Here is a 17303-nt window from a genome sequence, read left to right as displayed (position 1 = left end):
GACTGTAGTCGGGTTGGGCTGGCAGTAAGGAAAAAGGGTTTTTTGTACCAAAAAATTACGTTAGGCAGGTGAGAGTAAAAAAAATTACTCTAACCTGCCTAGAGTCATTTTCTGATGCAAAACCATCCATACCAAATTTCTCCGGTCTTTGAAAAGACAGGAGTCATGCCCACCACCCCAATGGCCAGCACAAGGGACCAGGGTTCCCTGGGCATGGCCAATGTACCCAGTGCCATGTAGGGGGGGCCAGATCAGGGCCCCCAATGGCATTAAAAAAATAAAATAAAATACTTACCTGTACTTACCTGGTTTGGGGTTCCCCATCCTCCGCTGTCCCTCTGGTGTGAGTGGGGGTGTCCCTGAGGCCTGGGAGGGCACCTGTGGGCTTATTGAATGACGTTCCACCATGGAAATAGGCCCACAGGTCCCCTAACTCCTGCCCTGACCCAGGCGGTAACAAATGGGGCAAAGCAAGCTTTGCACCATTTTATGACCCCTCCTCCCTCCCGTGCACCATTTTTGCACGGGAGTATAAATATGGCGTTAAGGCCACAGCGTAATTTTTTGCACAGGAACACCTACCTTGGATCTCATTAAGGCAAGATAGGTTTCCAGTTCCAAAAAATGACTTTAACTTCATAGATTTCGGAGCTAGACGGGTCTAGCACCAACGTATAAATATGGAGTTAGTTTTGCACCGAATTAGAGTAAAAAAATTACGCTAATTTGGTGTGAAAAGAGTATAAATATTCCCCTATGTCTGTCACATTGTCACAGTAGAATCTCTTTCCAGTTGTTCAAGCAAGTTTAGCAGACTTAAAGAGACTCTAAGGAATGTAAACCCAGGAGGCACGTCTGTCTGCAGCTCCCCCAAAGACCACTTCCTGACGCTGTACTTTTGATTCTCATTTCTTGACATTTTTTAATTGCTTTTTGTGAACTATTCTTAATGGTGTAACAGTCCAACAACCAATTGTAATATCTCAGAGTACTACAATGTGTTGAAAGCAACATAGAAAGCAGGTTTGTAGGGATAAAAACCTGGTGGGTCAATAGTCTCATCCGAGCTAGTAGTACAACCCTATTGGTAATACTTTGTTGTTTTCCTAAAAAAAACTTACTTGGGCATTTGTTGTGCCTTATCTGTGTTGTAACCGATCCATTCTATAAAAAATGAAAATGTAGATCTAACTCGAAGCTTTTATGGGAAAGCTTTGTTTTTAATACAACTTTAAAGCATAAACACTATCCAGACCGATGATCATCTTCTGAAATCTTCAAGAGTTTCCAGGGCAGTATTCAGGTAGGTTGATCATGGATTTTTTCAGCCTGTAGTGGCAAATGGATAGCCTTCCAAACCAGTCCTTTAATATAGTCTGTCTTTTACATTTTTGCTGTGCAAAAACACTCACAAACTTTGACTCTCGAGAGCCAAGTTTTAGCATTTCTGTTTGAATTCCAACTTAACCTTCAATTTATTTGAGGCTGGCTGTAAACTAAATTATGAAATTCATTCCCTAAACTGTGTCAGATCAGGAAAGTGCAATAATATACCTGGCTCTAGATAAAGCTAACCTCTGATGTACTCCAGGTAAGGGCAGAAACCTGGCTGACGGCAACTCAGATCGGCAGACGGAGGTTGCTGCGGAGCTAACTGGATATTATATACGTTTCAAAGAGTATCAATCAGAGCAACTGATTTACTTTTCAGACAAGGCATATTCATTTTGCACCTCAAACTATAAGTCCAAACAGTTGTATACTAAGGTACAGGCTACTCATTAAGAAGTAAAAGTCCAGTTTTCCTCAATGTTTGGACAAAGATCACCAGCCTTTTGTCTTCTGGATTTGCCGTCATATTATACCTTTACAGCCATATCATAGCTTTCCAAGGCATTTCATGACCTCTGTAGGCAGGCCTTAGTACAGTTCAAAATTACTACTGTAACAGAGGAATATCGGTAGGGACAATCCTGTGTTTAAAGCATCTAGCTGCGGCCAGCGCCTGGCAATGGATAGTGGTATCTACGTTTAGTAAACGGGGCCCAAGAACAAACACCTGTTTCAATCTACAGTTGATGTTAATCCTGTGCATTATAAAAGCCCCATTGTCCAACTCTATCATTACGCCAGTGTCCGAGTACATACTTCTGACAGCACTCAACAGAGCTCGTGAAATGTCCTAATCTGTCACATTTTGATACAGTCATTCCCTGTCAATCCTCTGAAATGCTGCTTTTAAATCTGCAAACCATGCATGGAACAAGGCCTTCAATGTTTGAATCTAACTGTGGAGCCGGAAAGATCATGCGGCCAATATACTGTTTAATGTTCCAAAATGAAGCCCCTCTGACAGAGTGGAATAAGTAAAAAGCTAACCACCAAGGCCTCCAATTTTTCTGGGAGGGTGAGTGTGTATTACTTTGACTTGACAATGTGTAAAGCACATAACCTAGAATCTCCCAAATGGGGTGCAAAGAAGTTCTTCTCCGAGAGTTAAGGACCACAGAATTAGTAATATTTCAAAAGTGCTGAAGAACTACATTCTTTCCAATAAGTGACATGATGTTTTAGGCCACAGGTCTTCAAACAGGGGGGCAGGCCCTTGTTGGCCAGACACTGTCCAAATTAAGCATTATACAGATAACAATCCTATGTTTTATTCAGAAGCATGTTATTGCATTTTTAAAAAGGTAACAGTACTTAACTGCAATGTTTAAATAAGTCTAGACATATTTAAACTTTGCCATCTTTATAAAATAATTGTGAAAAATTGTGAGGGGGCCCAATGATTTTTATTTTTTAACTGAGGGGGCGCGATATTAAAAAGTTTAGAGACCACTGTTTTAGGCTATCTTAAGTACAAGGAGAATTCAGAAAGAAAATATGAACCAGTGACCAAGACTCCTTTATTCAGCTTATTAATGATAAATAGGGTCTTTATGTATATATCACTTTTGTAATGCAGTAAAAAACTTTTCAAGGAGTTTTGATTCAGTGGGATATACTGAAAACTGTCGGAAAGAATAAACTGTATTGTCTGAAAAGTCACATCTTCACAAGCTCATGAAAGATATAATGACTAGTCATTTATCTGAGAAGCAGTTGGAAAGCGTTCCTCTACTTTGCAATTAGAAAGGTAAAGGATAAACAGCTCAAAGCAGGCCTTCTGGCACTTGCTGAGGCATTTAAGAACAAAGAGCTTTGTTAGTGGGAGCCAATGAACTCTTGGTAAATAGACAGGGTTTCAAGATATAGTTCACGTGATCTACCAAGAAGTAAGTTGCAATGTTCTTTTTGAAAATGATCTGTTGGATAAGTGTGGATCCCCAGATTGAGAGTGTTATCATATTCAGGCCCAAACCAACCACCTAGTCCGGTGGTGGGAGAGCTAGAATCTTCTTTAACATCTGGAAAAAGAAGCAGATGGAAGAGAGTTTGATAGTGTGGGTCAACAGCTGCCAGACTAGATTGTGAATGAACCTCCACTTATGAAAACTTAAGTTGTGTCAGTATTCTGTTAGAGAAAACTGTGAATTATCCAAGAGGCAATGACACACATACCCTTCTAAATCTTGGCTTGGGTTGTAACACAGTTGGGCCCTTATTTATACTTTTTAGTGCCGGATCTGCGTCATTGTTTGATACGAAAGCGGCGCGAACCTACAAAATATATTTGTATTTTCTAAGTTTGCACCGCTTTTCCGTCAAAATATGATGCAAATGGGCTCTGAAAAAGTATAAATATGGGCCTTGGTGTGCAATCTCAAGGCCATTTGGATCATCTGAATAGTTATGAAATTCACTTAATCCTTACAAGATGGCAAAAACACATCCAGAAAAAAATTGCAAAGATTGAAGAGTGTTGGACATATTAATGAGCCGTGGGGAATACCACAGCTGAAATGTCAGCATGAACTTTGTAAATGGAAAAAAAACAGTTTATTATCTTTCAGACAAAAAAGAAAGAGATTAAATGCCATATTTATACTTTTTGACGCACAACTGCGCCAACGCAGTTGTGCGTCAAAAATTTTAACGCCGGATAACGCCATTCCAAAGCGCCATGCGGGCGCCTTATTTATGGAATGACGTTAACCGGCGCAGCTGACTGGTGTGCGTAAAAAAAAATGACCCACACCAGGCAGCGCCGGCGTAGGGAAAAATGGAGCTTGGGCGTCAAAAAATGGGGCAAGTCAGGTCTGAGGCAAAATATTGGCCTCACCCCGATTTGCGCCATTTTTTTTTACTCCCAACCCCCATTGAAATGACTCCTGTCTTAGCACAGACAGGAGTCATGCCCCCTTGCCCAATGGCCATGCCCAGGGGACTTATGTCCCCTGGGCATGGTCATTGGGCATAGTGGCATGTAGGGGGGCACAAATCAGGCCCCCCTATGCCACAAAAAAAAACAAAAAAAACAATTACTTCCCTGAACTTACCTTAAGTTCCCTGGGATGGGTCCCTCCATCCTTGGGCGTCCTCCTGGGGTGGGCAAGGGTGGCAGGGGGTGTCCCTGGGGGCATGGGAGGGCACCTCTGGGCTCCTTCAGAGCCCACAGGTCCCTTAACGCCTGCCCTGACCAGGCGTTAAAAAATGACGCAAAAACGGCTGGATGTCATTTTTTCAGGCCCGCCCACTCCTGTGCGTCATTTTTGCACGGGAGTTTAAATAAGGCGCACATGCCTTAGAGTCATTTTTTAGAAGGGAACGCCTACCTTGCATATCATTAACGCAAGGTAGGTGTCCACGCTAAAAAATGACGCAAACTCCAAGATCTTTGGCGCTAGACGGGTCTAACGCCAAAGTAGAAATATGGAGTTAGCTTTGCGTCGGATTTGCGTAAAAAAAAACTACGCAAATCCGGCGCAAACAGAGTATAAATATGCCCCTAAGTTACAGCCTCAGAAATCAAAAAGAAAAAGGCTAACAGCTGTTGCCTTACCTAATCCTCAAAATGGCCTTTAGCTCTAGTGATAAGTCCTAATATTTTTGTTGTGATGCATACCTAACAACAAAGGGCATCAGAGTACTTTTCATAGAATGTGGGATTAAGAGTTGTCACATTCTAGTCATAGATGGGTTGTGGACTATTACAAATTATTATATAAAACATCATAGTTTAACAATGATTATTTAGCATGTCATTATGCAAACAGGTGTGGCATTCTAAAATTCCAATGACCTACTTGAAATCATACTGTATTGTATTTTTGTTCACAATTTTTCCAGGCTATAATTTAAGGATCAAGACAGAGAAAAAATGAGGTCCGAGGTTATGTTATTACCAATGTGACACTGATAGGAAAAGCTGCCCAGAGCATAAGTCCTTGTAGTCTTTTGGAGTGAGCTAGGACATTTACCATGAACTTCACAATGTACGGTGCACAGAGCCTTAAAGATCACACCGTGATGGATTCATAATGAAGGAAGGCAATAGTGGTTCAATAGTACTAGACTACATTGATCTCAGTGAAGTCAGGAAAGCACCACATGAATGCTTAATTTGGAGCAGAACAGAAAGAAGGAGACTTGAATTCTTTATTACCTTTACCAAAATCATCTCTGATTTTCAAGAATTCCACTTCACCTAACTCTGGCTCATTCACTGTCCGAATACTAATGAACGTATATTGAATTATGCACTTGTTTTACTTCAATCGCTGTCTAGTTTCAATATGGTTTGAGTGTCAAAGTGGACAATGGGAGCTAGGGTAACAGAGAAAAACAAAGTTTTTGACAATCAATATGAAATAAATGCAAGTGTATCACATCATTTCTGATTGTTCTAAAACATAGAGCTGAATGGAACTAATGTATATTTCCAGAGTTTATAATGTGCAGGCATCACCATTGTCCAGAATAATTCAAAGATCATAAAGAGGTTTGAGGTAGATAGCTATCATCCCTTTAGCAAGGGAAACCCCAATTAGAAAGTGATTCAATGTTCCACAGTTTTGTGGCTAGGTGTATGCTTTAAACATCCTACATACATTCATTCATTCAGACAATTGTTAGCTTCAAGAAAGCTCCGGAGCTTCATTTAGACAATTTGTTAGAAGTTTTCTGGAAACTAGAAACAATGAAAACACAGTTGTAAGATGGATCACAGGCATTAAATTATGGTTTCTTCACTTAGTGATGCCATGATGCACTTTTGATTTTGAGCTGGGTCATTTACTAATGAAGTTGTGTGTGACTGTCCATGCCAGAAGGAAAGAAGAAATAAATGATGACGATCAATTTTAATGTACCCGCTGGGTATGGGTACATTTATCCAGACTGATATTCCTGAAGAAACATAGTGAAGTTATTCAATGAAATAGGCTGGAGCTCAATTAAAACAAAATACAGCAATTAATGCAGATGGGGAATGATTGGTGTTGTGGGGAATCTGGATCTTATTATAAACCTCTCATGCTTTAAAACTGAAAGACACAGGGGGTCATTCTGACCTCGGCGGTAAAAGGCGCTTACCGCCGGTCAGAAGACCGCCATAACACCGCCGTGGTTGCGGTAAACCGCCACGGTCATTCTGACCCGAAACTGCCAAAGGGCAAAAAACCCGACAAAAACAAAAGTCCGCCACACCAACGGCCAGCGAAAAACTGGCGATGACCAAATCTCCACTGTCACGCCAACAGAAATACGCCCATGCTATTCCGACCCACAAATCCACACAGCAGTCTTTCAACCGCGGTATTCCATTGGCGGTACACACCGCCGCGCTCAAAATACACACACCTTTACAAAACACAGCCACATTGGACAATTCAAAATACACACACCTGAGACACATACACACACCACTCCCACACACCCATTACAATATAAAACACACAACTACATCTCCCACAAACCCTTATGACCACAATTGCGACTGAAGGCCAGAGAGAGACAGCACAGATTAGAGTACACCATCACACAGAGGCAAATCACAACATCACCCATACCACATCCACGCACAAAACACCACACACCACCACACTCACCACACTCTACAACACATACACCACCCCACACCTCATCCACACCACCCTATGGCACCCCAAAGACACCCCAGGTTTTCTGACGCAGAACTCAGGGTCATGGTGGAGGAAATAGTTTGGGTAGAGCCCCAGCTCTTCGGGACACAGGTGCAGCACACCACCATTGCCAGGAAGATGGAGCTATGGCAAAGAATAGTGGACAGGGTCAACGCTGTGGGACAGCATCCACGAAATCGGGACGATATCAGGAAGCGGTGGAACGACCTACGGGGGAAGGTGCGTTCCATGGTATCAAGGCACAACATCGCGGTGCAGAAGACTGGCGGCGGACCCCCACCTACTCCCCCTGAATTTACAGCATGGGAGGAGCAAATCTTGCACATCCTGCATCCTGAGGGCCTCGCAGGAGTAGCTGGAGGAATGGACTCTGGTAAGTCAAATCTTTACTACTTCATTCCCCCCACCCCACCTGCATGCCAAATCATACCCCCACCCTCACCCCCACCCCCATCACACCAACTCCTTGCAAATGGCTCACCATCACAACCCACCCATCCCAACACCTAGCCCTGCATGCATCCACAAAGCATGGACACCCATCACCAAAGCATGCCCACTGCACATACCCATCTCCCCCACAAGCCACCATCACAACAGCCCCCACAAGGGAATGCCAGCACTGGGGTACACAGCCACCCACCCATTGCACACTATGGCACACACAGAAGCAATAACCATACTCTTATACCCCTGCAGGACCCGAACGCCACCACACCGCCCAGGAGGGTCCAGAAATGTCCATCCCACCCCCAGAAGAGGCCCCCAGTGATGACAGCAGCTCTGTCTCCCTGGACCCAGATGACCAGCCCGGCCCATAGGGGACTTCGGGACAGTCGGTTCCCCTCACACAGCCACAGGCCACAGCAGACCTACCCCCCTCTGGGAACACCAGCACAGCTCCCACCCAGCGGGCCCATGCCTCTGTCTCAAGGACACGTCAATCAGCGGTGTGTCCACCACTACAGGGCACCCAGGTTGACCCACCACCTCAAAAACAGCAGGGACCTGGGGGCAGTGGTAGTGGGCACACGGTCCAGGGGACAGAGGCCCAGGGAAACAGGGGAACTGGGAGGGCTGCTGCGCGACAGGGGGGGGACAGGCCCAGGGAACCCACTCTCCACGAGGCCCTCTCCTCCATCATGGGAGCATACCACCACTCCCAGGAGACGATGGCTACGGTACTGGCCAGGTTCCAGGAGATCCAGGTACTGCAGGAGGAACAGTACATGGGGTTCAGGGAAGAACTCCGAGCCATTAGTTCCGCAATGGGGACCATCGTTGTGGCTCTTAACCAGATTGTCACCACATTGCGGGACTATGTGGCACCACAAAGGGCCCCTGTCACTAGCATGGACCAAGAACAGGCTACCACCTCCGCCGGCGCTAGTGGACAGGAGGCCCCCACACAACAACAGGCCACCAGAACCCCACCTCCTGCAGAAGAAGAACCACCCCTCAAGCGGTACCTGAGATCTAGGAAGAAGACAGAGTAGGATGCCAAGACCCCGCCAGCAAAGGATACCCCCTGATGTCATCCCATTGTCCCACATTGTCACCCTCTCCAACCTTGAACTGCCCCTGCTCCATCCTTCCACAGGCATATGGACAATGCACCTGTGAGACTGAAAATCTGGACTCTGCCATGGACATTACTCCACCATCACCCATCACCGATTTTCAAGCATGTCCCTCAATTTAGCACTTAAATAAAATCACTTATTGCACTAAAATTATCTGGAGTCTGCTTGTATTTTGAACAAATGTATTAGACATAACGGTGCCAAAATGTTCAGTTACATTGTGATGACAACATACCACTGTCACACAGCTGTAGTCCATGGGCAAACAAAGCAGAGGTCACGCAGTGGGGCCCACATCTCTGAAAACGGAAGGGAAAGTCACAACTCAGTTAACATAAACTGGGGGGAAACTCAGACAGTAGAGAGGCAGGAGACTGTAAGTACATGTGAAATGGTGGTGTTGATTCGTACCTGTGTGTTATTGAAAATACTGTTGTATCACTGTGACCCTGTTGTCTGTGTCGTCCCCGTCGTCTTCCTCCTCTTCACTCTCCACAGGCTCCACAGCTGCCACAACACCACCCTCTGGACCATCCTCCTGCAGGAAAGGCACCTGGCGTCGCAAAGCCAGGTTGTGAAGCATACAGCAGGCCACGATGATCTGGCACACCTTCTTCGGTGAGTACATTAGGGATCCACCTGTCATATGCATGCACCTAAACCTGGCCTTCAGGAGGCCGGAGGTCCGCTCGATCACCCTCCTAGTCCGCCCATGGGCCTCATTGTACCGTTCCTCTGCCCTGGTCCGGGGATTCCTCACTGGGGTCAGTAGCCACGACAGGTTGGGGTAACCAGAGTCACCAATTAGCCACACACGGTGTCTCTGTAGCTGTTCCATCACATAAGGGATGCTGCTATTTCGCATGATGTACGCGTCATGCACTGACCCAGGGAACTTGGCATTTACATGGGAGATGTACTTGTCAGCCAAACAGACCACCTGGACATTCATAGAATGATAACTTTTTCTGTTCCTGTACACCTGTTCACTTTCACCGGGGGGAACCAAAGCCACATGGGTCCCATCAATGGCACCAATGATGTTGGGAATATGTCCAAGGGCATAGAAATCAACCTTCACTGTAGCCAAATCGCCCAACTCAGGGAAAACAATGTAGCTCCGCATGTATTTCATCAGGGCAGACAACACTCTGGACAAAACCTTAGAAAACATAGGCTGAGATATCCCTGATGAAATGGCCACTGTTGTTTGGAATGATCCACTTGCCAAAAAATGGAGTACTGACAGAACCTGCACCAGAGGGGGAATCCCTGTGGGTTGGCGAATGGGTGACATCAGGTCTGGCTCCAGCTGGGCACACAGTTCCTGTATAGTGGCTCGGTCAAGCCTGTATGTCAGTATGACATGTCTTTCTTCCATTGTCGACAGGTCCACCAGCGGTCTGTACACGGGAACATTCCTCCATCTCCTCGCAAGTCCCAGCGGATAGTGCCTAGGAAGGACAACATGGAGCACAGAGTCAAGCAAACCACAGGTACGTTCCCACAGCTTGCACAGTACACGATTCGCTATGCATTGAATGGCTTGTATGAGTGGCAATGCAAGGCCTAGGCCTGTGTGACGCAGTAGAAATTAAGCCATATGGGACCTTGAAATGGCGGCTGCCTGACCTGTTAAGTGTGACAATGGGATGTGAGGTCAATGCGCTGGCGTGGCACTCCGTGGTGGTAGGCGGTCGAAGACCGCGGTGCAAAGCCGCATTGGTTAACATAGAACCCTATGGGTTTCAGGAGCCAATGACGAAGTGCGCCGACGGTCGCGGTACGCACCGCCGCAGTACGCCCCGCCGCGGACGTGACCGCCATTTTCTATCAGCTTTATCACTCGAGACCTGATCATCCACAGGAGAGGACCTATACTGCAAGTGCTACTGTGACCTCGGTCTGGAAGAGACAATGGCTGCTGCGACTGGGGAAAGGGCCCCTGCCTTCACTTCTGAAGAATTGGAGAAACTCGTGGATGGGGTCTCGTAAAAGTCCAATCAGCACCTCAGCCACCACAAGCCCTGGACCTACAAGGACCATAGTCCAGGGATATTGGAGTCCACCACCTTCGAGGGCAGCTACATCGGCCAGCAGCAAAGGGACAGCCAGCCCCCCCCTGGGAAAAAGTCCAAAAAAGGCAAGGGCCGGCGCGAGAGGACAGAGACGGCAGCCTCCACAGGCACCACCCTGGCACTGTCAGGAAATGGGGTGCCACCTGGCACATCTCCAAAGGGAGGCAAGGGACACAGAGGATCAGGCAAGGATGGCAAGGGCAGCACGGCCGACAAGTCCGGCAGCAGGCGAGCTGCCCAGGAGGGCCCCACCAGCCCCATTCCGGGGGTGAAGGAGTTGACCCACGGGCACGGGACACCAGCACAGGAGGGCCCGCAAGCGAGAAGTCGGATGGTGAGTGAACACCATATATTGGCCAGATCTGGTGCCCTGGAGACACATGTGAAGAACCGCTGAACAGGGCCCTTCAAGACAAGCACCGCTGAACAGGGCACCGCCGTCTCAAGAACCGCTGAACAGGGCCCTTCAAGACAAGCACCGCTGAACAGGGCACCGCCGTCTCAAGAACCGCTGAACAGGGCCCTTCAAGACAAGCACCGTTGAACAGGGCACCGCCGTCTCAAGAACCGCTGAACAGGGCCCTTCAAGACAAGCACCGCTAAACAGGGCACCGCCGTCTCAAGAACCGCTGAACAGGGCCCTTCAAGACAAGCACCGTTGAACAGGGCACCGCCGTCTGAAGAACCGCTGAACAGGGCCCTTCAAGACAAGCACCGCTGAACAGGGCCCTTCAAGACAAGCACCGCTCCACTGGGCCCTTCCTCTCAAGCACCGCTCCGCTGGGCCCTTCAACTCAAGCATTGCTCCGCTGGGCCCTTCAACTCAAGCACCGCTCCGCTGGGCCCTTCCTCTCAAGTACCGCTCCGCTGGGCACCGCCGTCTCTGCACCACTCCGCTGGGCCCTTCCTCTCAAGCACCGCTCCGCTGGGCCCTTCAACTCAAGCACCGCTCCGCTGGGCCCTTCAACTCAAGCACCGCTCCGCTGGGCCCTTCCTCTCAAGCACCGCTGACACATTGGCAGAAGGGGCAGGCCCGGATCAGTGTCGGACAGGGCTGCACGATACACTCTGGGCACCAAGACTCCTCCAGTACCGCTGGAGTCTGTCATCCACTTGTGAGACTGTGGCTTTGCACTCCCCAGGATGGCACAGTGGGCAAGCCACCCACTGTAGGGACTTGTGAGACTGTGGCTTTGCACTTCCCAGGATGGCACAGTGGGCAAGCCACCCACTGTAGGGACTTGTGAGACTGTGGCTTTGCACTCCCCAGGATGGCACAGTGGGCAAGCCACCCACTGTAGGGACTTGAGAGACTGTGGCTTTGCACTCCCCAGGATTGAACAGTGGGCATGGAGGCCCCTTGTGGATCTGGCGTCGTGGACTCATGTGGCTGAGGTGCCCCCCCTTCCCTTCCCCCTGAGGTGCCTGTAGTTTTCCTATCTGATGCCCCTGCAGTGTTCTCTCCAATGGATTCGGGTCTCATGTGTGGGCTTTGCCCATGTGTTGAGGACCATTGGCCCACGTACAATGACAGAAAGCCAATTTTGACGGGACAATTTACGTATGTGTATATAGTGATGGGATGTTCGACTTACTTATTTACTTAGCCTTACAATATATTTGAATTCCAATAACATATTATTTTGTCTTTGCATTCTTGGGGCTTGGGGGTGTCACTCTGAGTTGTTGCTCTGCATTGGTGTGTAGGTAGTTGGGTGGGGGGGGGTGTCGCGTATGTGTGTGGCAGTATTCTTTTCTCCTCCCCCCTCCCCTGTGTCGTAGGTGCAGTACTCACCGTTGTCTTCTGCGCCGGCGTTCGTGCTCCTGGTAGAGGAGCAGGTAGACAATTGCTGGTAGGATGTGTAGTTCTGGTTCCATGCTGTCCAGATTCCTCGTGGAGTGTGTAGGGTGAGCGTTTTCCCGTTCGTAGTCTGTTTCCGCTGTGTTTTTATCGGCGGGGCTCCCGCCCCGGAAAAGGTGGCGGATTGGTGAGTTGTGATAGGGTGGGCGGTACATTCAATCAATCAATCAATTAATAATTTATAAAGCGCGCTATGTACCTGTTAGGGTTTCGAGGCGCTAGGGGGGGGGTGCTGCTATCGTTCGAAGAGCCATGTCTTGAGGAGTCTCCTGAAGGTGAGGAGGTCCTGCGTCTGGCGCAGTGCGGTCGGGAGTGAGTTTCAGGTTTTGGCGGCGAGGTAGGAGAAGGATCTGCCGCCAGAGGTCTTGCGCTGGATTCGGGGGACGATGGCGAGGGCAAGGTTGGCAGAGCGTAGTTGACGTGAGGGAACGTAGAAGTTGAGTTTGGTGTTCAGGTAGGCGGGTCCGGTGTCGTGTAGAGCCTTGTGTGCGTGGGTGAGAAGTTTAAAGGTGATCCTCTTGTCCACGGGGAGCCAGTGGAGGTCCTTCAGGTGAGGGGAGATGTGACATCGGCGGGGTATGTCGAGGATCAGGCGGGTGGATGCGTTCTGGATGCGTTGGAGTCGTTTGATGTCTTTTGTTGGGATGCCTGTGTAGAGTGCGTTGCCGTAGTCGAGTCTGCTACTGACGAGGGCTTGGGTCACTGTCTTTCTGGTTCCTGCTGGAATCCACTTGAAGATCCTGCGGAGCATTCGGAGGGTGTTAAAACAGGAGGATGAGACTGCATTGACCTGTTTGGACATGGTGAGGGTGGAGTCGAGGATGAAGCCGAGATTTCGTGCGTGGCTGGCTGGGGTGGGTGGGGCTCCCAGGGCGATGGGCCACCACGAGTCGTTCCAGGCCGAGGGGGTTTGCCCGAGGATGAGGACTTCCGTTTTGTGGGAGTTGAGTTTCAGGCAGCTGTTGTTCATCCACTCGGCGATGGATTTCAGTCCCTCGTGGAGGTTGGCTTTGGCGGTGAGAGGATCTTTGGTCAGGGAGAGGACGAGTTGGGTGTCGTCGGCGTAGGTGAGGATGCTGAGGTTGTGCTGGCGGGCCAGTTGTGCGAGGGGGGCCATGTAGACGTTGAACAGCGTTGGGCTTAGTGAGGTGCCAGTGGTACATTGTCTGCCGCCTGTCTGTTGGCGGTGACCGCTGCGCTGTTTGTTTGTCCTGCCGTGGCAGTCGGAGTGTTAAAGTGGCGGTCTGTGTTGGCGGTTCCCGCCAGGGTCAGAATTCAATTTTTTTGGCCGCCTGCCTGTTTGCGGGTTGGCCGCCGCTTTAACACCGACCGCCAGGGTTGGAATGACCCTCACAGTGTTATCCCACATCATGCTTTTGAAGGAGTCAAGGAGAATAACATGCCTGGGAGAAGAGAAGATAGTTTAGTTTAGTTTTATAGATTTATACAGCGCTTAGTTACCCAGGGGCATCCCAGCGCTAACAACACATAACTACTGAGGGAAGAAAAGGAGTGAATTAGTTGCAGAAAATAATGGTTTTTAGTTTTTTCCTGAAAAGTCGCTCTGAAGGTTCATGGCGGGGCTCAGAGGGGAGAGCATTCCAGAGGCGGGCGGCCTTGCTGGAGAAGGAATTACTTCCCCAGGCTCTCTTGGGCCGGGAGATATGAACATTCTGGAGAGAAGATGATCTCAAGCTTCTAGATAGAGTATAGAAAAAAATCAGTTTTCTGAAAAAGGTCGGACCCCTACCATGTAGGGCCCTATGAACAATACAGAGTGCTTTGAAATGAATCCGCTCCTTAATAGGGAGCCAATGAAGAGTTGAAATAGCCGGCTTCTCAGAGGAATGTTTTGGTAGCTGAATGAGAATCCTGGCTGCTGCATTTTGCACTCTCTGCAACTTCTTTATCACATACAGCGGGGAGCTATGAAACAGAGAGTTCCCGTAGTCAAGCCGGGAAAGAATTAAGGTTTGAATAAGAATTCTTCTGGCCGTAAAAGGTAGAAGATTAAGGATCTCCCTGAGAGCTCTTTGGAAACCAAAGCAAGTGGAGGAGACTTTGTTAGCTTGGAAATCCATAGTGAGTTGAGTATCCAGCCAAAAGCCAAGACTTTTTGCATGTGCTTTAGGAGAGGGGAGATTGTTAAATGCTTCTGAAAATGATGAAAGGGGAGAAGCAGGGGGGCCGTTGCCTAGGACCATGACTTCCGACTTCCCATCATTGAATTTAAGTTTAGATTTAATCATCCAGTCGCCAATGTCGTTCATGCAACAAGAGAGATTAGCAGCGGATGAATCTCCAAGGCTGGAGAGGGACACCACTAATTGAGTGTCATCAGCATAAGTAACCAAAGAGAGGTTATAGGGAGCTATCACTTTGGCCAGCGGGGATAAATAGACATTAAAAAGAGTTGGACTCAGGGAAGAGCCCTGGGGGACTCCACAAGTCAGTGGGAGAATTTTAGAGAAAAAGGTACGATCCAGGACTTGAAAGGATCTACCTTTAAGAAAAGAGGAGAGCAGGACAGGGCTGAGCCTCTTATCCCTATTTCTGAGAGTCTGCAGCAGAGAAGATTGTGATCCACTGTATCCAAAGCTGCGCTCAGATCGAGTAAAATAATAGCCACATGAGTCCCTTGATCCAAAAGCTGGCGAGCCGACTCAGTTACCGTAAGAAGGGCTGACTCAGTGGTATTTTGAGCTCAAAAGCCCATTTGGGTGGGATGTAGGAGCTCATAGCTCTCAAGATAGCAGGTTAGTTGAGAATTAACATGCTTCTCCAAGATCTTAGCCGAAATGGGAAGAAGAGCGATGGGTCTGTAGTTTTCTAATAAAGAAGGATTTAGTTTAGGCTTTTTTAAAAGAGGCTTAATAATAGCGTGTTTAAAAGGCTGAGTGAGGGAACCAGAGGATAGAGAGTGATTCAAAATTTTAGTAAGCGGAGGGACAATAATGTCCGATAGCGACTTGACAGCTTATTGTGAGGCTAGGAGCCATGGACTCACACTGATCCATCCTGCTCCAGGCTGTTTTGTGAATCAAATAATGGTGGGATGGGACTAGATTATCTTTTGTGATTGGACATAACATGTGATAGAAATACTGGACTACTTAAGACTCCTCCAGGGTCTAACATACTTCCTATATCATCTGAGACCGTTACCAGCACAAAATCCAAAGTTAGCTTGTAAACTATCTAATAAATTCTGATTTTTGGTTGTGATAATGTCTGACACCAGATGTAGTATATAAGGAGGACATGGATCACAGGGAGAGCCCGATTTAGCCTGCATAAAAATGATTTAACTTGTGACTCTGATGCAGAAGAAAATTTACCTAGAATAAGGTTCTGTGTATTAAACATTCTATAAGCTAATGTCTATTTGAGTTCCTATAATTTATTCAATGCAAAGTCTGTATGAATGTCTTTAATTTTGTTTAAAATGAACTTGCAAATCGGTTGCACAAAGCTTGAGACAAAGGGATGAAAAATGTAGAATTCGGGGCAGTTAATTGTTTTACCACTGTAAACAGATCCTTTACTGGGTTCTGATAGTTTTTAATCTCATGTGTGAAATATTCAGATTTAGCTTTAAAAGTTGGTGAATTATGCTCATATATTGCCGCTCTAGGGATAGAATTATCATACTGTGTTTCTGCAATATCTGCTCAAGTCTTTTGCATTTTTGTTTCATACTTCTCACTCAGACTGAAAGAGTACCAGAGTGCATTAGGATGTATGATTCTCTGTTTCACTGAATGAAGCTGTGCAATCTCCTTCAGTGCTGGGCAAACCCATTTATTAAACCCTGTAGCTGTTCTGTCCACTTTGCTGTCAAATGTAGGTGGACGGGATTCCAGGGCTTCCATTAAATTCCTTTGCTTCACCTTCCTCCAGGATCCTGAATATTCTATTATCCTATGTATATCTACAGACTTAGTTGAATTATCAGATGCGAAATTAAGGGAATGGCAACATATTCCGACCATATAGCTGGAAGTGGCATTTCAATTTTTACTAGGTTATGAGTAAATAGCATGGGTCTTGCTGTGTGTGTGTAGGAAAGTCTACAAGTTATATAAAGCCAAAACATTACGGCCCATATTACGAGTCTGATGTCCTGGGACTAAATCAGTGGTCAGACAGCCACAATATGACCGTGATAGTTTTGCCATGGTCAGACTGCCTGCACCGCCACTTTTCAGCCACCAGATGGCCTGGTGGTGCTGGCTGTCCCAATCCTCCAGGGCAGTGCTGTATGCAGCGCTGTCCTGGGGATTACGACCCCTTTCTCCGCCGGCATTTGCATGGCAGTTTCGCCACCATGTAAATGCTGGTGGAGATGGGGGGCCCCCACACTGGCCATGCACTTGGCATTGGCAGTGTGGGGGGCCCCGTATCTGAACCTGTTGCGCAAATCACTGTCTGCTTGGCAAACAGTGATTTGCACAAAGGGTGCTGGTACACTGAACGCACAACAGCATTGCCGCCGGCTGTATTATGAGCCGGGGTCAATGTTGCTGTGCATTTCCCACTTGCCCAGTGGGAGGAAACTGTGTTTCAGCCCGCTGACACAGCAGGAAACTCATAATAGGGCCAGCGGGAAAGAGACCGCACTGGCAGCCTTTAGCACCCGCCAAACATGAACTGAGGCCCTAAGTGTTTTGGAAAGAAGCACTGGCATCTGGAACCTTAACCCTCTCAAGATGGACATTTCAAATTACATAAAAAT

The sequence above is a fragment of the Pleurodeles waltl genome, chromosome 4_1, assembly GCF_031143425.1.
Source record: "Pleurodeles waltl isolate 20211129_DDA chromosome 4_1, aPleWal1.hap1.20221129, whole genome shotgun sequence".
Taxonomy (NCBI): Eukaryota; Metazoa; Chordata; class Amphibia; order Caudata; family Salamandridae; genus Pleurodeles; species Pleurodeles waltl.
Note: the sequence above shows the minus strand (reverse complement) of the source record.